The 25,803-nt window shown below is 35.9% G+C and overlaps 1 long non-coding RNA gene and 1 pseudogene across 1 annotated transcript in view; one reads left to right on the top strand and one right to left on the bottom strand.

Moving 5' to 3' along the window:
• Positions 1 to 18,383, top strand: part of LOC122140270 — a 33,043-nt gene extending 14,660 nt beyond the window's left edge. The window contains exons 3-5 of the long non-coding RNA XR_006156945.1: positions 9,942 to 10,079; positions 15,926 to 16,027; positions 18,256 to 18,383. This is a non-coding gene — a long non-coding RNA (uncharacterized LOC122140270). The remainder of the gene's footprint in view (positions 1 to 9,941; positions 10,080 to 15,925; positions 16,028 to 18,255) is intronic.
• On the bottom strand, positions 16,220 to 24,962 carry LOC122140269 (annotated as a pseudogene).
• Between the last annotated feature and the right edge of the window lie 841 nt (positions 24,963 to 25,803).

Genomic DNA, 25,803 nt, shown 5'->3' with positions numbered 1-25,803 from the left:
TTAGCCTGACAGATGCAAAATAATGTATAAATATATATGTATACTAAATGGAGATTTTGCTGAAGTCTTCTGCCCCTTATCTCTGATGATTAATTATATCTTGGACTCTTTTGACACACACACACACACACACACACACACACACACACACACACACACACACACATATATATATATAGTATTTGTATAATTTTGTTTTATTACTATTTTGTTCATTATTTATTTTTAATAGTTTTTCTTTCAGTGCAGACAAAGTTTGATTATATATATCAACATGAATTTAGACTGTATTTACATTCTTAATAATACTCATAAGGTGTGTGTGTGTGTGTGTGTGTGTGTGTGTGTGTGTGTGTGTGTGTGCATGCATGCAAGTGTGTGTGTGTGTAAAGAAATATAAAAAAGTCATAAATACAGCCATATAAATAGAATAAAATGATTTTTCAGATATTATTGTTATTATTAGTACTAGTATTAGTATTATTTCTTTTTGAATATTATTTCTTCCATTGCAGACCATGTATAAAAGTAGAATAGACACTGTTTAATTTCTTAATACAGTACATGTTTCCGTTCAATTATTCATAAGTGCACATTATTCCAGAGAAAAATATTGTTTCTTTTTGTAATCTTTTTTTAGCTGATCTCATCAACATTTTCACCTCCCAATCAATTCCTGATGGCTAAAATCACATCCCACCCTACTTTTTTCCCCATTGAATATCTTATTTCACCTCTGAGCCATCACATTTTTCTCTAGGGTTTTATTTCTCGAATAATTTCCAATTTATGAACATAGCATGATGGAGATGGCTCTGTGAAATAAATCTCAATTTCAGAGTGCCAAGAAACAAAAAACTCAAATGTTTAACATTTTATAGTCATGGCTACTTTTCATTTCATTCTTGAAATCAAACCCTGCCTGTCTAAATATTTTTGTACCTCTCATTCTAGTGCGAAGCCAAAGACGCCCAGCTGTGCAGTTTACGTTTATTTGTGTACTATGGCTGATTCTCTCTTCCTCTGGGTTTGTTTATGTGCAATATTGCCTGAGAGCCAATGTCCACACACGTCTCAGTTTTTCCTAGCAAATGGTCCCACCCAAATTTGTTTGTTGTTGCAGATACATGTTGCGTGTGTGTTTTCCTTCAGGGCAACAGCACGTCTGCCAAAGTCCAACTCAGGTAATGGACTATGGAAAGCCAACGAGGCCAAAACTGGAACGTGTCATGACATCCATCATGAATAAACAAGATGTCCAATGTTTATATAAGTATATGTACCATCGCATCCCATATGCAAATAAAGTCTAAAATATAGCAATTTCATTGGTCACTGCTCATGTTGTCATGTTATCGCAGACAAATTTCATGCATTCTGTTTAAAGATTTTAGCCCCGTCTGCCTTCCATATGAACTCCATATGAAAGTTGTGTAGTGTATAGTAGTCTATACTGTAGGTCATAACAAACCATCACACCGTATGCATCAGCTTTATCTGCCCCGCATCATGTCCTGTTGACACTCATCCAAACCACTGTCACATCACATCACATATAATAGCTTGTTAAGTGAATATACTTCCTCATAGGGCAAAACCACAAAACAAATGCCAGATTAGTGTGTCATATCAATTAAGTGTGGGAGAAGCCTTTTAAACAACCAGCGAGATAAATGAGCTGTGTGTGTGTGTTTGTCTATGCATTTTGATTTATAATGTTTGCTAAGTCAAGCATCACAATTGCTATTACTCATATTTAGGATTAGTGCAAAGAATTGTGCCATTAATTTTCTAAGCAATTGACTTTAATGGTTTGTTTTTATAAATCCCATAGACTTTTATTGAAGGAGGGACAAGAGCTGTATCAAGAGACTAGAGGATATTAAAGAGACTTAAGGGTGCACAACTCTGTTTACTTGACAACACGCAACATGCTACAAATCACTCCAAACACCTGTCAAAGCACATAGAAACATTTTGGCAAACACCCACAGTACTCTAACAGCAACACCATGGCAACCACCCATAACTTGTTGTTATTGTAGCAGATCACAACCACATAACAACATGGTAAAAAAAAATAATTCTGAAAAACCTTAGCAACACCTTGGAATCCGTTCACAGTACCCTAACAACCACATAGCATAGCATGCATTGGTAGCCTCTCAGAACTCCCTTGCAACCTCATAGCAACATATTAAAAACACTTTTGATACCTAAGCAACTGTATAGAAACAACCTGGCAACCGCCCACAGTGGCCTAGCAAGCACAAAGCAACCCTATGGCAACCACCTATACCACTTTGTCATGTTTTGTAGGAACAAGAATACATTACTATCTACTGTAGCAACTGCATAGCAACATGTTGAATACCATAGCAACACCTTTGCAACCGCAAAGCAATCCCATGGCAAAACACCTTGTCATTTTTGGATGAACAATCATGTGTTGTCAGCCTCTCAGAACTCCTTAGCAACCGAATAGCAACATGCTGAATACCATAGCAACACCTTGGCAACCACCCATAGTACCCTAGCAACCACATAGCAACATGCCATGGCAACCACCCATAACACCTTGTCATGTTTTGTATGAACAATAATGCTTTCTTAGCCTCTCAGAACTCCCTAGCAACTGCAGAGCATCATGCTGAATTCCTTAGCAGCACCTTAGCAACCACCCATGGTACCCTAGCAACTGCATAGCAACACCATGGCAACCACCCATAACACCTTGTCATATTATTAATGAACAAGCATGTTTTGTTAGCCTCTAAGAATTCCCTCGCAACTGCATAGCAACCTACTGAATACCATAGCAACACCTTGGCAACCACACATAGTACCCTAGCAACCGCATAGAAATGCATTGGCAACCACCATGACACCTTGTCATATTTTGCATGAACAGGCATGTGTTGTTAGCCTCTTAGAACTCCCTAGCAACTGGGTAGCAACTTTGTGAATACCATAGCAACACCCTGGCAATCACCCATAGAACCCTAGCAGCTCCATGCCAACCACATATAGCACCTTGTCATGTTTTGCATGACCAAGCATGCAGTGTTAGCCTCTCAGAACTCCCTAGCAACTGCATAGTAACAGGCTGAATACCTTAGCAATTCCTTGGTAACCACCCACAGCACACAAGGATCAGGATCACCTAGAACACACTCACATTTTCATATGATATCATATGTTGCAGGACTGTAGCTCTGTTTTTGTTATGGTTTTTATGCCATGTTTAATTGGTCGGGACCATAAATCAAAACAATATTCATGACTTCAAATTCTATTTCTTTTTGTCGCCAAGAATGTTTCTTATATCAATCATGCTGAGTCCAGCTGTGAAGTTCATATGATTTAAATGTGCTTGTTGTGTTCCAGTCCCAGACTTTCAGAGGGATCACAGTAAAGCATTTCTTTATGAGACACTTTAATGCCTTTCTTTAAAACTCTTTTTTTGAGTATGACTGCCATTGTGAGTAAGCCCTATAAAATATTTCAGCTAATTAAAGCAGTGCATCAACATAATTGTTTAATAAATTCAATCTTTTCTGAACTTTGGGCATTACGGGCAGATTCTCAGCAAAAGACAGACAGAGCAGATCTGCCAAACTCACAGACAGATTGGCTTCATCCAGAATGAAAATGAGATTACTTACTGCACAGTATAACCCATACAGCAAAAAACAAATTGATCATTTTTATATAGATTTTTTGTATTGAAAATGAGAAGATGTCTCAAAAATATATTTTTAAAATGAATATTTTAAAGCATTTTAAAAATATATTTTGCCCTTCCTACACTGTATTTAAACCCATGAGAGAAAATGTCAACATAAAATATATTTTCAAAAAAAAAAAAAAAAAATATATATATATATATATATTATATATAATATTATATATATATAGATTAATATATATATGGCGATCTTTGTAGAGATCGCAAATCATTCCAGCAACCCGGACAGCAGCCTCTGCAGAGTCTTCCTGGCAAGCCTCAAGGAGGAGTGCAGAGCGCAGCTGTCCAGAGGTGGACCTCGCCACCTTTGTGGAGTGGGTGCTGGTGAGCAACATAGTACCCTAGCAACCGCATAGAAATGCATTGGCAACCACCATGACACCTTGTCATATTTTGCATGAACAGGCATGTGTTGTTAGCCTCTTAGAACTCCCTAGCAACTGGGTAGCAACATTCTGAATACCATAGTAACACCCTGGCAATCACCCATAGAACCCTAGCAGCTCCATGCCAACCACATATAACACCTTGTCATGTTTTGCATGAACAAGCATGCAGTGTTAGCCTCTCAGAACTCCCTAGCAACTGCATAGTAACAGGCTGAATACCTTAGCAATTCCTTGGTAACCACCCACAGCACACAAGGATCAGGATCACCTAGAACACACTCACATTTTTTTATTATGTTATATTTTTGTTGAATGTCTGTAGCTCTGTTTTTGTTATGGTTTTTATGCCATGTTTAATTGGTCGGGACCATAAAAACAATATTCATGACTTCAAGTTCTCTACCTTCAAATTTTGTCGAGATTGTTTTTTTTGTCAAGAATGTTTTTTTTATTAATGATGTTGAGTTCATATGTTTTGTTTGTGTTTTTTGTGTTCTGGTTGTTGTGTTTCAGTCGGGGTCTTTGTGAAGCATTTCTTTATGAGACACTTTAATGCCTTTCTTTAAAACTCTTTTTTTTTGAGTATGACTGCCATTGTGAGTAATCCCTATAAAATATTTCAGCTAATTAAAGCAGTGCATCAACATAATTGTTTAATAAATTCAATCTTTTCTGAACTTTGGGCATTACGGGCAGATTCTCAGCAAAAGACAGACAGAGCAGATCTGCCAAACTCACAGACAGATTGGTTTCATCCAGAATGAAAATGAGATTACTTACTGCACAGTATAACCCATACAGCAAAAAACAAATTGATCATTTTTATATAGATTTTTTGTATAGATTTTTTTAGATGTCTCAAAATATATTTTAAAAATGAATATTTTTAAAGCATTTAAAAATATATTTTGCCCTTCCTACACTGTATTTAAACCCATGAGAAAATGTCAACATAAAATATATTTTCAAAAAAAAAAAAAAAAAAAAATAATATATATATCTATATATATATATATATTATATATATATATATATATATATATGGCGATCTTTGTAGAGATCGCAAATCATTCCAGCAACCTGGACAGCAGCCTCTGCAGATTCTTCCTGGCAAGCCTCAATGAGGAGTGCAGAGCGCAGCTGTCCAGAGGTGGACCTCGCCACCTTTGTGGAGTGGGTGCTGATGAGCAACAACTCACCTTTGACCATCGGACCCGCCGAAGAGCATCTCACCAGCCCCACTCCAGACCCAGATCCCAGCAAACCATCACCCTGCTGCACGGAGCCTAAGCCAGAGCCCACCGGAGATGGAGAGCCAGAACCCACCCTGACACCGCCTCAGCCCTTCGACCCAGCGGCTCCACCATGGCTCCTAGCTCCCTCATCTCTACCATGGCCCGTCAGCCCACCAGCTCCACCGGGCTCCATCGTCCCTCCGGCTCTGCCTTGGTCAGTCGTTGACCATCCGCCACTTCGGGACTCCACTCCTCCGGCTCCGGCTCCGGCTCCGGCTCCGGCTCCGGCTCCGCCTCATCCCACCGTCCCTCAGGCTCTGTCAGGCTCCTCCTTCCCTCCTGCTCCACCTCAGTCCACTGTCGCTCCGGGTCCACCGTGGCCTTCCACTCTGCCACGGTTCGCCAGCGCCGTCTGCTCCGCCTTGGCCCTCCGGATCCTCCCCGTCGCCCTGGCTCATCGCTTCTCTGTCTGTCTGTCGGCCCCCTGGAGTTGCCAGCCCTTCCTCCACCCTAGTGCCTTCCTTTCAAGTCAAGTCAAGTCACCTTTATTTATATAGCACTTTAAACAAAAATATTTAGTTTTTCAAATTGGTATGTTTCGCCGGGCCGCGAAGAAATATAGAGCTGAGTATCATCAGCATAACAGTGAAAGCTAACACAGTGTTTCCTAATGATATCTCCCAAGGGTAACGTGTAAAGCATGAAGAGTAACGGCCCTACTACTGAGCCTTGAGGTACTCCATACTGCACTTTTGACCGATATTGGACCTCTTCCCTCCGTCGGCTCCATCGTGGGCTGCTATCATGGCTGTGGCCTGGGTCTCGTCTGGCTCCTCCATCTGCTCTGGTTCCCTCCTGTCGTCCTCCTTCTGATCATTCGGCCACCTCCTGAACAATCTCTTATCCCTTGTCATCATCCCACTTCCACTCCTTTGTCCTCCTCCTAAGTCCCTTTCCGTCCCTCCCTCTGTCTCCACAGCGTGATGATGTTCCTTTCAGGAGGGGGGCAACACCCCTGTGGACTGTTGGTTTTCTTCTTCGTTGTCCTGCCTGATCTCACACACCATACCATGACAGTGTTCTGATATCATCTCAGAAATTAATTTATTTTTATTGACCAATTTTGTATTTTAATGTTTTAAATAATGAGGCAAGAATGAGATTGGTTGATATTGCTTCTGTTTTAAAACCAAGCCAGTCAAGTGCATTGCATTGTGGTATGCAGTCTGTGGGTTTATACTGCACATCTTGGCAAATAGAAGTTTTTCTTTATCATTTCTGCTCGGATTCAGCTGGTGTTTTGGTGATTTTTAGTGGATCCATAAAGTCAGTTCTCCTCAAGTTCACACAGGTGTCCTAGCAGAGTAACCAGGTGTTGTTCATCAACAATACTTGTCTTCTTTTTTTAAAACTAGAGCCATTGTTTTAGCATTTCAGAATGCATAAACAACTTCTCATCAAATGTTTGGCACGACATCCCACGGTTAAGTGTGGCTTAAGTATGCAAATAGTAAGGCTAGTATGGAAGCGTGCTATTCCGAACGCATCCAGACCCACAAACGCAACTTTTATACTTCTGAACATCTGCACATCTGCTGGTAAATGGGAAGAAAACAGGAATGCAAATCACAGCCGAACATCTGCTGACCAAAGGCCACATCCCAGCCCAAGAAGAATAAATAGTGCTGGCCGTAATCATCAACAGATATTGATTTTAGATGGATATCGAACAGACGCAGCTGCGTCAGGCGGAGAGCGCGAGACCACATACAACGCTCTTGCTTTCATGTCTTATGGATTCATGCGCTAAACGTCCGTGAATTGACAAACAAAACAGAAAGATCTGTGGGAAATGTTTCGTAAAAAAACAACAGGCCCAGATGTTGGACTCGGACTCGTGGTAGTAAAACACCACAATGACTGAAAAAAAGAAGAATTCAAGGTTCCACAATTTGGATTTCAACAGATGTGCGCTTTTTCTCCTTCCCTCCTCCCTCTCTCTCTCTTTCTCTGGTTTGAACGTTCCTCTTGTTCTGAAACTAAATTTACTCGAACCGAACCCCCTCCCTCGGCAGTGGCCTGCTGCAGCGTTGCACATGAAGTTGTTATTAATTGGACGCAGCTGTGAGTTCCATATCTGAAAACACGTACTGTCACCAGGCCTGTGCAAAAATAAATGGATAATTTGGGGCAATTGTCACTGAGTGTTAAAGAGACATGGAGTGTTTTCAAAACTGCTTTCCCCACAATCATATTTCTTCACCTGGTACGACTTAAATAGTCATTTGAAAAACTCGCACATTCTTACACGTACAGAACAAAAACAAAGAATTTAAGAGTTTCTGTCTGATGAACCAAAAACGTGGGCTGTGTTCAAAATATTGTACTACTAGTACTATTTCAGCAGTAGTATGTGAACTGTCCAGTATACAATCAATGCAATACTGAATCCTCTTGACTTGACCTTTAATTTTTATCAACTGTAATTTGTAACATGCAACATAATGAGATCGTGTCGCAACAATGTGGTATGATAGCAGCTGACAAAATTTAACCTATTTGTTTTATATTTAATTTTTATTTTATTAAGTATACTTAAGTAAAGTTACCCAAGTATATTTTGACTGACTTTTGTAAGTATAAGTCAAGTATACTTAATTGTCATTATAAGTATATATCTTAGAAGTACATAAAGCCCCATTTCTGAGAAGTACATAAAAAGTAAACTAAAAGTATACTTTCCGATTTTTAGTTTAAAATAAGTATACTAATAGCACACTTGAATAAACTTCTTTTTCGTAAGGGCAGCTGACAAAAAGAATATTTGTTCTAAGAATAATTGGCTAATGTTTTCAATGAGTTATGAAATGAGTTATGAAAACATAACTTATGGATGTTCTGTTTGTTTATTTTATTTTTGAAAGAGATTAAGAATTAAGACATTAATTTAAAATTAATTTAGAATTTTGCAAACATTTCCATTAATTATGTACAAATAATGTTTTGAGAATATTATTAAACACCGGGTAACTCCCCAGCTAACACAAATATGTTATAAGAATGTTAATGTTATAAGAATTAAGTTATGACATTTTATTAAGTTATGAAAATGTTATTTCTGAATGTTCTCACTTTTAAATGTTTTAAAAACTTTTTATCTTGGTTATACGAATGAATGTTAAACATGCAAACATTATGTGAATGCTATTTTTGAATGTTCTCTGAATGTTTTGAAACAAGTAGTAACATTTAAAAAAAAAAAAAAAAATGTTAGATGAACATCCAACTAAAAGTTTCAGACATAAAACGTTTCATGAATAATGTATAAATAACATTTTTACAACTATGTTTTTAATAATATTATTAAAGACCAGACAACTCCCCAACTCAAAAAAATATATATTCTAAGAACGTTTTCCTAATGTTTCTTTAAATTATGAAAACATTATTTCTGAATGCTTTCTAAATGAAAAAAAAAAAAAAAAAAACATTAAAGCAATCTACTACTAAATGTTTCATTCCATGAATGATGTATAAATAACATTGTTGTGCTAATGTTTAGAGAATATTAGTAATGACCAGATAACTCTGAACAAATGCTCTATTAATATTACTGGAATAACATTTATTCATAACTTTGAGATAACCTTGCCAGAATGTTCCTTGTTAGCTGGGATACTGTTTGCATTACATTTGCATTTATGCATTTTGTAGATGCTTTTCTCCAAAGCGACTTGCATTGCATTCAAGGTAGATCAGATCACTCCCTGGGAATCGAACCCATGACCTTGTCTTTTTTTTTTTCTTGCTACAGAATTGCATAATATACAGTTGCATATAGTATTTTTTTAAAAATAAGTATGCAGTAAACAGTGAGCTAGTATTCCCTTCTGAATGCAGCCAGAGCGCTGAAATACGTGGGAAGGCTTCAGAAGCAGAGCCGCCCCTAAACGTATGAAATCACAGCGTGCACTGTTTGTTTTTCTTATTCCCCTTCTCGTTTCTCCTCATAGATGCCCTACGTGTCGAGACCATCTTGACGGCCGTGCGTTAGTGTCAGTCCAAAGTTGTTTTAGTGACCCTGAGTGTTAGTTTGAGATCAGTTCTGGTGGGTTAACAATCATGCCTGATCCCCGGGCAGATGACTACTGTGGGAAGTATGATGGAGTAATTACTTTGCACATTGATATGGTTTTCCAGGCCATTACATCATTCTGTGCCACAGGAAGGAACTGCCTTGTTCTGTTTGCCGTATCGCCCATGCCAGATCTTTTAACTCGGCTGATTTTCCATCAACAGTTGGGCTTGAAAGAGCAATAAAAGAGTTAATCAGATGCATTTGTTGACATTTAATGAGGGTATAACTCCACGATCTGCACGTCAGGTTTGTTTCTCTTGTGTTTAATGCAGATTTGTTTAATCCCACACCACATTAATCGCATCCTGCAAAGATGTTTTTTGAACAATGAGGAAAAGATGTTTGTCTTGATGCAGAACAGTTGTTTTAAATAATAATGTGCTTGTCTTTACAAGGGAAACCCAATAATTAGACAGACCTTTTTTTCACAGATGAGAAGCTAAACATTGCCCTCTCCTGGATATATGACTGGAATCTCGTGCTTGATGAGCCAGTCAGTGGGGAGCAGATTTTTAGGCTCTACATAGGTGGCGTTTAAGGCATCATTTGAGTGAAACGTGTTCCAAAAGGTAGGCTTCATACCAGGATATCTTCATTTGGCCAGTTTTTGTGGACTACATGGTTACAAATTATCTATGTAATGGTAGTAAATTATTCATAATATTGATTCACCCAATCCTCTTTTAAATTTTCCCTGCATGTCACACGATTCAGCTTTGACTATATTCAAAGACAGTCAGAAAGAAAGAAAGAATATTTCAAGGAATATATTTTTAATATGGTATGTTAAAACAAATTTAGTAAAAAGTCATCTAAAAGTAATCTAAAAGTGGTCAGGATGCATTGCCTAAAATGAGTAACCTAGATTACTTTACTAAATACAGTTTTCATCATGTAATCTTGTAAAACTGAAAGTTATCTACCCAGCACTGGCCACAGCATTTCTAATGGAGAAGCAAATCACACAATGCATTGAAACAATCTCAATCTGGAATTATTTGTGAATTTTAATTGTTTAGTATTTGTATGTGCTGTATATTTTTATGCATATTAGACTGTTTTGGTTGGCATCTCAGACTAAAAGAAATACTTTTGAGAGGTGTATTGCCTACACCTTTACTGTTCAAACAATATTTAATTTGCTTTTTGAATAGAACATCCTAGCAACCACCTAGCAATGCCCTGCGAATGCACAGAACACCCTAGCATCATTGAGGCGAGTTCTGCATGGGCAGGCATGCCCTCTTAACCACCCAGAACATCCTGGCAACTGCATTGCAACACCCTAAGAATGCATAGCAACACCTAAGCAACCATATAGCAACACCCTAAGAATGCATGGAATGCCATAGCATCATGGTGGCGAGTCTTGCATGGGCTACTACATCCTAGTAACTAGCCGAAACACCCTGGCAACTGCATAGCGGCACCCTAAGAATCCTTAGAACACCATACAGCAACCATATAGCAACTCACTAGTATCATGGTGGCTAGTTTTGCATGGGCAAGCACATCCTGGTAAATAACCAGAACACTCTAGCAACTGCATAGCAACACCCTAAGAATGCATACTAAAAACATAGCAACCACACAGCAATGCCCTAAGAACACATAGAACACCATAGCAAACATAGAGCAACACCCTAGCATCATAGTGGTGAGTATTGTATGGACAAACACGCCCTGGTAACTACCCAGAAATCCCTGGCAACTACATAGCAATGCAGTATGAACACATAGAACACTATAGCAACCACATAGTAACACCCTAACATTGTGATGAGTTTTGCATGGAAAAACAAACCCTGGTAACAACCCAGAACACCCAAGCAACTACATAGCAACACCCTAAGAATGCATAGTAAACTATAGAAACCACATAGCAACACCATAAGAACAAATAAAACACCATAGCAACCACATAGCAACACCCAAGCATCATGGTGATGAGTTTTGAATGGACTAACATGCCATGGTCACTACCCAAAACACCCTAGCAACTGTATAGAAGCACCCTGAATGCACAGAAAACTATCATCCACATAGCAATACCCTAAGAATACATGGAACACCATAGCAACCACATAGTAACACACAGAACACCCTAGCAACAGCTTAACAACACCATAGCAATGCCCTAAGAACAAATAGAACCCCATAGAATCATGTTGGCGAGTTTTGCAAAGGCAAGAACTTACTGGAACACCCTAGCAACTGCATAGCAACACTTTGGCAACCATTCGCAGCACTCAGCGAGTTTTACACAGGCAACCACCACTCTACATTTCCTATAGTCACTTTATCCATGATTTATGTTCTCTTGAATGAAATCGTATGTGAAAACTCATGAGAAATGAGCAATCTCTTATTCTGTCCTCCGAGAAGTGCTGGGCTGCGGTCCAGGAGCGCGAGTCTCTGTCTAGACACACAGGTGCAGATCTCTGCTGTGTCACAGCGAGTGGAGCTTCAGCGGGACACACCCTGTCCCACACTGACTTCAGCACGCACAAACCCAAGCTGAAGCTGTGGCCAGACACTGTATTTCAGAAACAGACACGCGTTTGCCTGCCAGATCACGGCTCCATAAATCCAAACACACTACAGCTGAGATAGACACAGTACTGAGGCCTTATTTCACAAGCGCAAATGATTGTGAAGTTTAATACTTACAATTAGGAGTTTGTTCAAATCTGTAACCAGTAAATGTGATGATTTACCACTAAATATGAAATTAAAATATTTATATGTCATAGAATAATCTGGGTAAAACATGTCACATTATTATTTGTGACCCTGGAGCACAAAAGCAGTCTTAAGTCGCTGGGGTATATTTGTAGCAATAGCCAAAAAAACATTGTTTGGGTCAAAAATTATTTGATTTTTCTTTTATGCCAAAAATCATTAAGATATTAACTAAAGATAATGTTCCATGAAGATGTTTTGTAAATTTTCTACTCTAAATATATTAAAACTTAATTTTTGATTAGTAATATGCATAAGAACTTAATTTGGACAACTTTAAAGGCAATTTTTTCAATATTTTTGTTTTTTTGTTTTATTTTTTTTTTGTTTTTTTTTTTTTTGTTTCTCGGTTAAATATTGTTCTATCCTAACAAACCATACATCAATGGAAAGATTATTTATTTAGCTTTCAGAGAAATCTCAATATGGAAAAATAGACACTTGTGACTGGTTTTGTGGTCCAGGGTCACATTTATCTACTTATATTAATTTTGTTTCTGTAGTTAAATATTTTAAATAAAATATATTTGAGCTGATATCACTTAAGTTTTATTAATCACACAATACTAATGTTATTATTACTTATGTACCATTATTATTTATGTATTCATTAATATTTTGAGTTGGCTTTTATTTTTGTATTTTTCAGTTTTTATTTTAATTATAGTTTTAGCAATTTTGTTATGTACATTTTTTTATTTTAAAACATCATGCTTTTATGTTTTTTTTTCAGTTTTACATTTAGTGATTTTAGTACTAGAACCTATTTTCAGTTAAATTTCAATGTTAAACTTTTATATTTACAGTGTTTATATTTTTTACATTACTATTGTAGTTTAACTTATTTTAATATTTTATAATTACATTACATTATTTATTATTTTATTATTTTAATATTTTGTATTATTTTGCTATTTTATAATATTTTACATTTCATCTAATATTTATATTTTAATAATTTTAATATAAATGATTTTATTTCAGCTTAATTTCAATTTTAAAACAAATTAACACGAATAGTTAATAATAGTTAATAAAATTAATAGTTTTAATTTTAGTTAAAATATTTCAGGTTTGTATATTATTTTAACATTTTATATTATAATATTGTATAATATTTTATATTTCATCTAATATTTATATTTTATTTCAGAATCATTTCAATTTAAAACAAAACCTTTTAATAGTTTAAGTTAACAATAGCAACACTGCACTGGAGATGTAAGATCACAAACAACGTGCTTTGGATGTATAATGCACATTTTTACGTATGTAATAATTCATCTAGATGTTCTATTCCCACAGTACTGTTGCAAAAATAGTAGTACTGTAGTATGCCATTCTGAGTATCTGCATGCAGAGCTGGTGACATGAGACGAGAACGGTCCTTCTCTCTCTCGATGAGCCACTTTTGTTTTCTTCACTTTGGTTTGTGTGTTTGAACAAGTGCCCTCCTCTGGTCAGACAAAAGTGCCTTGTTAAGCAAAACCTCTGCTAACTTTTATGGGTGATGCGGTCTTGGTGCTATTTGCAAACGCTCAAACAAATTAGAATAACAGCTGTGTGATGCGGGTGCTTTTCACTCAGATTCTTCATGGCCACACAGTGTTTCAAAATGATATCCTTCAGTGCAGTTCTTTTTCTGCGGCCTGCAGGCGAGGTTATATTGAGATAACTGGTGACCTGCTGCGTCAGCACTACTGATATGACGGCTGAAGATCAACAGGCATGTGCATTTTTCAGTGAATCAAAAGTGAACACTGCAAAAAATATATTTTTTCCCTTAGTATTTTTGACTACTTTTGCTGTATAAATGTTCAAAATATTCGGATATCAAGATACAAGTATGTGAGATGCAAAATGACTTAAGATATTAAGTCTTGTTAACAAAAACTATCAAAATGAAGTGAGTTTATGCCTAAAGCAAGAAAAATATCTGCCAATGTGGTCAGAAAGAGAAACTTAATTCAAAGCTTAATTCAAAGTTTTTTTTTCTTACTCCATAGGAAGATATTTTTTGTTTTTGTTTGAAGCAAAAACTCAATTTTGATATATTTTCCATAAAACAAGATTTAATATCTTAAGCAGTTTTACTTGTCAAGAAAATGTGTCATGATTGAAGAATGTTTGCTTTGAAAAACAAGCCAAAAATACTGAGGATGAAATTCATTTATTACAGATTTCAACATGCATTAATGAAAATCTATTTGTATGCTTAAGCCACATTTAAAAATATTTAAATATCATTGCATTTAATAACAAAGTATCAAAGCAAGATGCAAAAATGGCATAATTTGCTTGCTTTTGGATGCACACGTCACACTTTAAAATGTATAAATAACATTGCATTGGATAACAAAGCCGCAAAGCAAGAGATTGCATCATTTGCATGCATATGCAATTGATTATAAATTATTTATCTAATGCAAAAACATTTGGAGCCACTGTATGTTTATCATCTAAGTATCTAGGTTGCACGCAAACAATGCAAGACCTCTCATAAAGTGTAGGTTTTGTTTGATTTCAGCAGGAGCTCGCTTTCCCTTTCTGGCCCCTGCACACAAGTAGGCGGTTCAAACAAAGTGTTTGGTGCTAATGAACAGACCCTGACAAAGTTTGTTTTCCTGTGGAGAGTCAATGCATATAATGGCTTCATTCAGGTCCTGTGGTTCAGCCATGGAAAGAGCTAGTAAAGAAATCCCATGCCTTGTGTGTGACCTTTCTGAACCTCTCACAAACCTGTTTGCCTTTCGGGCCCCGTGGAGGGAGAATGAATATTCATGAGAAACTCGCTGCAGTGAAACCATTCACAGTACTGTAAGCAAAGAGAGAAATGCAAACGACAAGTACAATATGGGGAAATCTTTTTTTTTTTTTTTTGGTTTTCATGTGCATGCAAGAAAAAGAGCATTAACATAAATCATGAAGTAATTCTGTACAGTTGTTTCTTTTAGTGGAAATATATTACTGCGTGTCAAATGCTCTGGCATTAATTTAATGGTTAGCTCACTCAAAAATCTCATTTTTATTACCGTTTGCATCTTTGTGTGGAAAACAGCTGCAACATGACAATGATTAAACAATGGCAAAATTAAGTCTTTAATAATAGTTTTAATAATAATTAGGTTTTATTTTATGGAAGCATTTTTCTGGCACAGGATAAAAAAAAATAAAAAAAAGGTTATTATGAGGTAAAAGTTTGAGTTTTTTTTTTAAGGTAACTGTGACTTTTTATCTCGCAATTCTGATCTTTTTCTCGCAATTGAGATTTTCTGTTTCACAATTCAGACTTTTTTTCTCAGAATTGCAAGTTTATATTTTGAAATTCTTAATTTAAATCTCACACATCTAAAAATGTATGTATATATTTAGTCCTGTTGTGGAAATGGGCTTCCATATTTAATATTTTATATTATCCATTTTAATTTTAGTTAATGTTCTAGTAATTTTGTTGTGTGTTTTTGTTATTTTTTGTTATTTTGTTATTTTATATCAAGCAACAAAAATGTTTATTTATTTATTTATTTATTTATTTATTTATTTATTTATTTATTTATTTATTTATTTATTTATTTATTATGTTTTTAGTTAAAGTTTTAGTTTTTAGTATAATAACCCTATTTCATGTTTAGGTGTAATATGCCTTTAAATATCCTCTTCGTTTTGTTCCCAGTGTCCGGACAGTGAAGAAAACTGGAAGAATCACAAATCTGGTTTGGGTTGCTAAACATTGCCTGCTTCCAGTAAACAGGGAGGATTACTGCTGTCAGGCACGGTACGTCTGTACAAACCACACGCTTTTGATGCATTTATTCAAACTTTTACACGTTTGAATTAATGAATTGTTCAAATGTTTTTTTTGTTGTTATATATGTGTTGTGCAAATCCTCTGGGTTCATTTGAATTACACAAGTCGGTCCAGTCACTGGCACACATGAAATCTCCCAGCATGCAACAGTTCTGCTCATTAGATCCTTGAAATGAGCTCAGATCTTCTCAGAAGGGATCTGTTGACTTGCTTTAGTGAGCGACAGCCTGCCAGAGGACAACAAACAGAATTAATAAATAAATACAGAACAATCCCACTAGTTAATCTGCATTTACGTAACTTTTTTATATTTTAAGAAAATGTTTTAATTATATATAGTTTAGTTATAGTATAGTTCAATATAGTTTCTCCTTATTGTAATTATTTTTTGTTATAAATAAATACTTTTGTTTTACTTTAAATCAAGTCAAATAACTAATAACTAACTAAATAACTAACATTATTTAATTTTATTTAATTTTTTTTAATTTTATTTTATTTTATTTTATTTTATTTTATTTTATTTTATTTTATTTTATTTTATTTAATTTTATTTTATTTTATTTTATTTTACTCACCACCCATGCACATACTAATGCTCAAACCAAACTACCTGTATTTTATGTAGTTTCTAATTTTATTGTAAATAAATACCTTTGCTTTAATTCAAATATTAACAATTTTTTTTACATTTTATTTTTTAACTACCTGTCAGCACCAATGCAAGGTGAAGCTCCTCACGCAGCATTTGGAAACTCCTTTGTCACCCTGAAGACAGAAAGTTTCATGTCCATTTAGACATAAAGAACTAACATGCATGTCCAGTAATTCAATATTAAGCAGGCGAGCACCTACAGAACAGGTCTACCTACAAACACTGCCTTTGCTCCCAGAGCCAGAGCCTTCAGCACATCTGTGCCCTTGAACACCTCCATCCATGAAGACATCCACCTTTCCTTCTACATCCTCCACAACCTCAGGCGGGGCGTCAATCTGCACTGACACACTCCATCACATTACTGTATGTTATTGCTCAAAGATTGCATTCTCAGTTATACACTAGTTTGTGAATGTTTTTGAAAGAAGTCTCTTCTGCATTTATTTGATCAAAAATACAGCAAAAACTGTCAAATATTACAATTTAAAATAACTGTTTTCTATGTGAATATATAGTAAAATGTAATTAATTGCTATTTTAATTTTACAGCATCATTCCTCTTCAGATGTGAATAATTACATTAGTCTTCATTGTCACATGATCCTTCATAAATATGCTGATTTGCTGCTCAAGAAACATTTCAGATTATTATCAATGTAACAAACACAATGAAAAGAGTTGTGTGAAAACTATGTTAAACTACCATTTAAAAATATGGGGTAAACATGCTCGAAAGTGACAATAAATACATTAATATTATGTTACAAAAGATGTCTGTTTTTTAAAAAAATTAATGCTGTTCTTTTGAACTTATTATTCATTAAAGAATCATGAAAAGAAAGTCTCACAGATTTTACATTATTTCTGATAATAATCAGAAATGTTTCTTGAGCAGCAAAACAGTATATTAGAATGATTTCTGAAGATCATGTGACACTGAAGACTGGAGTAATGATGCTGAAAATACAGCTGCGGATCACAGAAATAAATTACAGTTTAACAGATATTCACATAGAAAACATCTATTTTAAAAGGTTAAAATATTTCACAATATTACTGTTTTTACTGTATTTTTGATCAAATGAATGCAGCCTTGGTGAGCAGAAAAGTCTTCTTTCAAAAACATTAAAAATATGAATTATTTCAAACCTATGTATTCTTATGTTTCTTGTCTTACAGTATATTGTATCACCAAAACTGGTTATCACAGAAAGTTCTGGAAGGATAGAGTTTCAATAAATCATCATCAGACTAATTATAGATCATAACATAAAACGCAAGTGTTGGAAGACATCTCTGTATCTATATTCAGAACGCTCTTCACGCTCAGTTGACGTTCTTCAGTTTTGGAGACCACTATGCACTCATTAAACTTGAGGTTGTATCCAAACCTTTGTTTTGGCGTCCACTTCGGTAAACCAGGGACCGTATTTCACACTATCAAAGATGCAATTTACAGGCCGCAGAGGAGAGTTTGCAAAGAGGACTTGTGGGTTGGAGGTCTCTGGAGAACAATAATGCCTCATTTCTTCAACAGACACTTACGGTGGCTGGAACTCCATCAAGCTGTCTTGCTCCGTGGTTTGACACAAGTATTCCATCCACCCCATACTTCAGCGCTTCTTTGGCATCTTCAGCTAAAATGGCAAGATTCACCATGAGCAGAACATTAATTACTGCGGTTCTTCTGAAGCAGTTTTGCCTTTTCTCATTCTACAATTTGGAGCCAAAATCTTTTGCACAGAGGAAACTATGTTACATTGCAATTATGGTATGCAAAGCTGTCTTTATCTGGATTTAAATGAAGAGTTCATGCAAAAATTACAATTTGCTGAAAATGTGCTCACCCTCAGGCCATCCAAGATATAATTGAGTTTGTGGCTTCATCAGATTTGGAGAAATGTAGCACTGCATCACTTGCTCAGCAATGGATCCTCTGCAGTGAATGGGTGCCGTCAGAATGAGAGTCCAAACAGCTGATAAAAACATCACAATAATCCACAAGTAATCCATCAGTTTGCATCTGGAGAAGACAAAAGCTGCATTTTTTTAAGAAACAAGTCCTTCATTAAGACGTTTTTAACTTCAAACCATTGCTTTCAACTAAAATACCAGTCCATAATCCAAAATAACGTCCATCTGCTGTTGTCTCTCACATCAAAATACAGCCACATATTTGTTTAGAGCTGTTTTGTCTTGTAAACAGTGCTTGATCTACAGATTTCTCTCGTGATTCAGATGAGACAACTTTTTCCACTTCAGGAAGCGCTTTTATGGATTATGGCACCTTATAAAAAGTTATAAACACCTTTCTTACAAACACACAGCTTTTGGCTTCTCAAGATGCTAACTTAACTGGAGTGGTGTGGAGTATTGTGATGTTTTTATCAGCTGTTTGTACTCTCATTCTGACGGCACCCATTCACTGCAGAGGATCCATTGGTGAGCAAGTGATGCAATGCTACATTTCTCCAAATCTGATGAAGAAACAAACTCATCCTGATCTTGAATGACCTGAGGGTGAGTAAACTGTAAGCTGATTTTCATTTTTGGGTGAACTATTCCTTTAAAACTTTTCTTCCAAGCATTTCTGTTGCTATTGCATTTACTCATTTAGGAAACTATTGCTCAAAAATAGTATCATGATGTTGATTTTTGCACAGGAAAGCAACTTCAGAAAAGGTGAAAAATTAGCTTGACATAGTGTAATTTAATTTCTCCAGGTCTGTTCTGTTCGGAAAAATCCCGAAAATGATTAAATGGCGTTTTCCTTTCAGCCGAGGCCAACAGGAAAGGATGCACTTTTCAAGGAGAATTATGTTCCACACATGAGCTAAAATAACTAATGGTGTTCCCCGATTACTCCCCCTCAACATACATTTCTGAGTTTGTCAGAGAACACGTTTAAATCCTTTGGTCTGCGCTGAAATGAAAAGATTGTGTGTGTGTGTGTGTGTGTGTGTGTGTGTGTGTTTTGACTCTTTTATTTACAGAATGTGCCATTACCAGAGCCAAAGAGAAGATAAAAGTTTATCTGAAGACACAATAACAGCAGTAAAGCTTCTAGACGTTTCTGAGATAACCTCAGTGCTCACAGACTGACTGCTTTTTCCTCCCTGGAGAAAAATGACACATTATCTTTAATTAGCGGCCCCTCGCTGACAGACGGGGTCGACCGGCCGCTTTGTTTTGATTAGATTATGCAAATGGGTCGTTCTGTATCAGTGAGGGTGAGCATTCCACACTCTTAAGCATAAAGGTTCCATTTAGAACCAGAGAGTCAGAACTTTAATTCCGTAGTTCTTTAGGAAAACAACTGTACTGTTCCATTAATGAATAATCTGATCTTAAAAACCTATAATGCAACATCAAGAATGTTATTAATCTCGATAAGACCATTATTTTTAAGGGTGCAGGCAAGAGAGGCGGTTTGAGAGAGAGAAGACATTCCGTACAAACTTAATGAAATCCAAAGCAGACTTTCATGGCTTTATTTCATGTCTGTTGGCGTTGAGGTCAGCTAGTGTACTAGTGTAAGTTTTCTCTTTTTATATATGCAATGTTTACATAACATGCATTTATTTGGCCACTTTTTCCCAGCAGAACAGGTTTTTTTTTTTTTTTTTGGCATTTTATGGAAAGAATCGAAATTATGTCTAATGGAATTGTTTAAAGGTGTAAATTTATTCATACACATCTCTAAATTCAACTTATTTTTTACTTATTTTATATTGTTATTTTATTTATATTGTTTTTAATTGTTTTTATTTCATTTTGTTTTTTATTTTATATTTGTTTTATTTTATTTTATTTTCATTTTATTTTCTATTTTATTTTATTCATATTATAGTTTATCATCTTTATGGATTTGTCTATTTTTCCACCTTTGTCTAACTTTATAAAGTGACCTTGGGTTTTGGAAATGCAAACAAACAAAACAAATACATTTTATTTTATTTTATTTTATTTTATTTTATTTTATTTTATTTTATTTTATTTTATTTTATTTTATTTTATTTTATTTTATTTTATTTATTTTATTTTATTTTATTAAACATAGCCACTAAATCTTGTTTGATTGTCTCTTGAGCTGACTTTAATTTGTTTTTTTTGTTTTTTAGTGATGATTTTATGTGTTTTAGGTCTTTAGAGATTTTTTTATGGTGCACAGATGATGTGAGTGCAAAATTGTATTTTTGTATTTAAAACATTAATAAAATTAAAAATATATTTCACTGCATTGCATTGCCACTAAATCTTTGTTTGGTTATCTCTGATGTTATGGTGCATTTGAAGCCTGTCTGAATCCTGTAAAGTCACAGTTTCAGACACAAGCACACATGACATGACAGCTCCTCCAGTCCCCAAACACGGCAGGATGGCTCACCTGTCAAAACCCCTTTGACCACCACAGGCAGCGAGGTCATTCTCTTTAGCCAGGCGATGTCATCCCACTTCACTGTGGCATCTATGGCCTGAGTTACATACACCGCCAGGCCGCTGTCCTTCCCGTAACCCTCTTTTGAGGAGAAGGCTAAATCAGGGGTCTCGAAATTGGCCACCCTGGGGAAACAAATCGAGAGTGCAAAATGGAATTAGTCCTGTGAGTGTTGTTTTTGGTCAGCGTATGAAAACTGAGCTGGGGTTTTATCCAAACAGCAGAGCTCACACTCAATGGCACCTTGTTGCCACTGCTGTGCTTTGATTTGTGGGGCCGAGCAAAAATCTCCGGGAGGGTTGAGATGAAGTTCATGTTGTGTCACTGCTGATGGAAACGGAGGCAGTTGTGCTGAAATATACGGTGGGGCCGTGATGCTTTTTTGGATTTCTAATTGCCATAATTCACCTCGTGGGATCCGGAGCAGGAAGGCTTTACTTTCATGAGGGCATTTTAATAGCGGGCCACTGTTGGCGTATCTGTAGAACTGCTGATATCTGAATGTTTCCCCACATAAAAAGCATAATGTAGCAAGTGTTGACGGAGCTGAAGCGGCGAGTATGAATCCCCACGAGCGGCGTGATCTACTGTACAAGAGAGATTTGTTTCCATAAATACATAAAGCTCTTCAGTGAGCGCTTCGGTTTTCAAGGGATGACAAATCTGTAAAATAATCTGTCCACGAGGGTGAGAAAACTGAGGCCTTGTTTATTAAGAAACCTCACGAGAATTGTAAAAGGAGTTAGTATGATCAGTTTTCCTTTATAGTTCTTGTGAGGTTTCTGTATCATGCATTGAATCTAAACTGTAATGTTTACAATGCAGCATCTGTTTGACTAGAAAGATGTAAATGAAGTTGCTGCTTTATTGTAGATATTGCAATTTTTATGTCTTTATAGTATTAAAATTAAGTATTAAAGCATCTAGAGTATTATGTGCATTATGTGGTTGCTAAGGTGTTGCTATGCAGTTGCCAGGGTGTTGCTATGTGGTTTATAAGCTTTCTGAGTTGTTGTTAGAATGTTATGGGGTTGCTAAAGTGTTGCTATGCAGTTACCAGGGTGCTCTTAGTGGTTGCCAGGAATTTGATATGCAGTTGCTAAGGTGAGTAAAGTTGTAGCTCTAACAATATAATTTATAAATGCATGACAGGGCAGTTGCTAGGGAAGTTTGCATGGTTGCTAGGGTGTTGCTGTGTGGTTTCTAAGCATTCTGAGTCGCTGTTAGAATGTTCTGAGCATGTTCTGAATGGTTGCCAGGGTGTTGCTATGTGGTTTCTAAGCATTCTGAGTCGCTTGTAGAATATTCTGAACATGTTCTGAATGGTTGCCAGGGTGTTGCTATGTGGTTTGTAAATGTTATGAATTGCTGTGGTTGCTAAGGTGTTACTGTGCAGCTGCCAGGGTGTTGCTATGTGGTTTGTAAGTGCACTATGTGGTTACTAAGGTGGTGATTATGGGATGAGTTGTAAAAATTGCAATGAAATCATCTCATTTTGGTAGTTAAATATATATGTGATATATATGTACATTTTCCCACATAAAGATGTTGTGAGCATGTTGCTGTGCAGTTGCTAGGGAGTTCTAAGTAGTTGTTAGAATGTTTATATGCAGTTGCTAAGGTGTTCTGAATGGATGATAAGGTGTTGCTAAGCAGTTGCTAAAGGATTCAGGGTGGTTTTCAGTGATATGCAATTGCTAAGGTGTAAAATTGGAATATATAATTATAGATCTGACCATATGATTATGAATCTTTGGTGCAAAAGTCATAGAAAACTTCCAGAGCGGCAGGAACAGCGACAGTGTGACAACATAATAACACGTCCTGCCCGTCATATGCTGCTGCTGAAGTTTACACTGAAATCAGCATATAATCAGATCACTCTGTGTATATTCTGATTTCAGATCAGATGAACAATTCTCAGTGTGGTTGTGAGTTTACAAACACAGCCAGCGATGTCTTTAAAGCTTGCTGCTGGCACACACACACATCACGTGTGGTTGTCTCAGCGTTTACCTCAAATGAGAGGGCAGCTTAAATCGGTTGCGCACGTCATCACATCGCCTGCCAAGATAAGGTGTGTCCACTGTGACAAAGATACCCTTATACCCGGCCTCCTCGGCCCTCCTGACCAGAGACTAAGTCAGTGCTCGGTCTTTATAAATGTACAGCTGCTTCCAGGTGCGGCCTCCGCTGCTTCCTCAATGGTGGAGGTGGCCCATGAGCTCAGCTTCATCCCCGTGTCACAGGACAGCCAGGCTGTGGAAGGGAAAAGAGCGGAGGAGACGTCATAACAGCAGGGTGATTGTCATAAGGGTGCTGTGGCTTACAAGACACTGAATGGTCTTGGGTTCGAACCTTCAAACAGGGCTGATCCATTAACTATGCCATCTAAAGTGTGTGGGATCTGCTCTGAGGTAACAGATCCCTCACAAAGTGCCATGCTTTTCTGTGTGTTTCTGCCTAAACACTAAATATAGGTTCCAGAATAAAACTGTGGTAATTTGATATTCACTATTTCTGACAGTAGTACAACATTATGGAAGTCCATTTCAGCCACAAAGGAAAAAATCATGCGAAATATGACATCAATTGAAAATATGAGATTAAAAAGTCAAAGTCAAAATTATATAATGATTTAGTATCTCTTAATTTATTTTTTTTTATCTCATAATTTAGACATTTTATCTCACTATGAATTTTTGTCATCATTTCAACTTTTTATCTCATAATTGACTTAATTTAAACTTTATCTCATAATTATAAATTTTTGTCTTCATTTTGACTTTTTATCTCATAATTATGACTGATATAATCTCAACTTTTTATCTCAGTTGACTCGGTATGTTATTATTTCAACTTTTTATCTCATAATTCTGACTTTGTATGTGCAACTTTTATCTTATTTGTATCTTTTATTCCATAATTATGATTTAGAGTGTTATAATTCCGACCTCTTATCTCATGACTTTGTGTCATAACTTTGCATTTTTATGTAATCATTTCAAACTTTATCTAGTTTTTCCTTTTCTATTTTTCTACTTTATATGTCATAATTTTACGTGTCAAACTTTTATCTCATAATCTTGACTGTCTTCTTGTCATATTTATAACTTTTATATTTTTGGCTTCTATCTCATTTTTTATTTCATGATTATGGCTTAGTATGTCAATTATGACAATTATGTGTCATAAGTGTAATAATTTTAAATTTTTATCTCATAATTGACTATGGCATCATTTCAGCTTTTAATTATGACTTATGTAATAATTTTGACTTTTTATTTTATAATTATGACTATGTTGTAATTTTAACTTTTAATCTTATACTTGTTTTTTATGTAATATATATATATTTTTTTCTTTTGTGGCAGAAATGGACTTCCATACTATAGCCACATTGAAACTATAGTATTAGCTCATGCTATGGTAGCCATTATCCATTTTTGTAAGGGTAATTTGAGTGTGATTGGGAGCAGGAGCTACTGTAGTATGTAAGCAAGACTAATGGTGCCACCATGTGGTCAGTTATAGTAATTGCAGTCACTGTGAAGCTTGTAGCTCCAGAATAAGTCTGTCTGCCCTCTCACAGTGGCCGTCTTGTCGTCAGGGTGTTCCATTCTCTGCATAGCAGTAGCTTCCACACAGATGGGTATACTGACTCTATGGCCCAGAACTGTGGTGGGCATGTCCACTGAGGACACGTCCCTGAGCACACAAGGGTAAATGCACCACCTACAGGACACAGCAGAGTCACAACTCATATTTCAGGAATAAAACTTTATATAATAATTGAATATAGATGCAGCCGGGGCTAGATGTCACATTTTTCTTTCTTCTTCTTTTTTTCTTTATTATTATTATTATTATTATTATTATTATTATTATTATTATTATTATTATTATTATTATTATAGAGAATGGGAGGGTTTATTTATTATAGTCAATTTGTTTAGACACAAACCTTAAAGTCTTGACTAAAAGAGACCTCATCTACAGTGGGGCATGTTGTCCCATTGTAGAGGGTATGAAAACCTGATTGATACATGAAATAAAGTCTAAAGTTAATTGTTATACTTCTTTAAAAAATAATAATAATAATAAATAAATAAATAAATTTGATAGTCTTGACTCATAAATTTGCAACATTTGGATTCTATACAAAAATAATAATAATAAAATAAATCAACATTTGCATTTGTAAAGACATTTTAAGCTAAATATATTCAATAAAACAATTAAGAAATGCAATTGCAGCTAGCTTCTGATTGTGGAAACCATATTTATTAATGGATGAAATGTTTGTTTTTTCCTGTAGCATATGACTTCACCACTGACGGTCACTCGATTTAGTGTTAATATTTGCGTTGATTTCATGACTCATTGAGTCGTCTGACCGCATCTCAATTAACTTTCACAACGCGTGTCTGTAACCTGGGAGGACGTCTTGTTTGCACATTTTATAAATATGGATATATGACTAATATATATGTATGAGTTATAGAGTGGCATTATTCATCTGGACAGAGCCTCTGCTGACACTGCTGTAAGGCCATGTTTAGGTCTCTAGGGTTCGACTGCCCACCCACACGAACGCTCCAGGCCAAGATAAACGCACATAATTATAACTGACCCCACACAACCCAG

This window comes from Cyprinus carpio, chromosome B17 (genome assembly GCF_018340385.1).
Source record: "Cyprinus carpio isolate SPL01 chromosome B17, ASM1834038v1, whole genome shotgun sequence".
Classification (NCBI taxonomy): domain Eukaryota; kingdom Metazoa; phylum Chordata; class Actinopteri; order Cypriniformes; family Cyprinidae; genus Cyprinus; species Cyprinus carpio.
The sequence above is the reverse complement of the archived record's forward strand: the minus strand, read 5'-3'. Positions and strand labels throughout refer to the sequence as shown.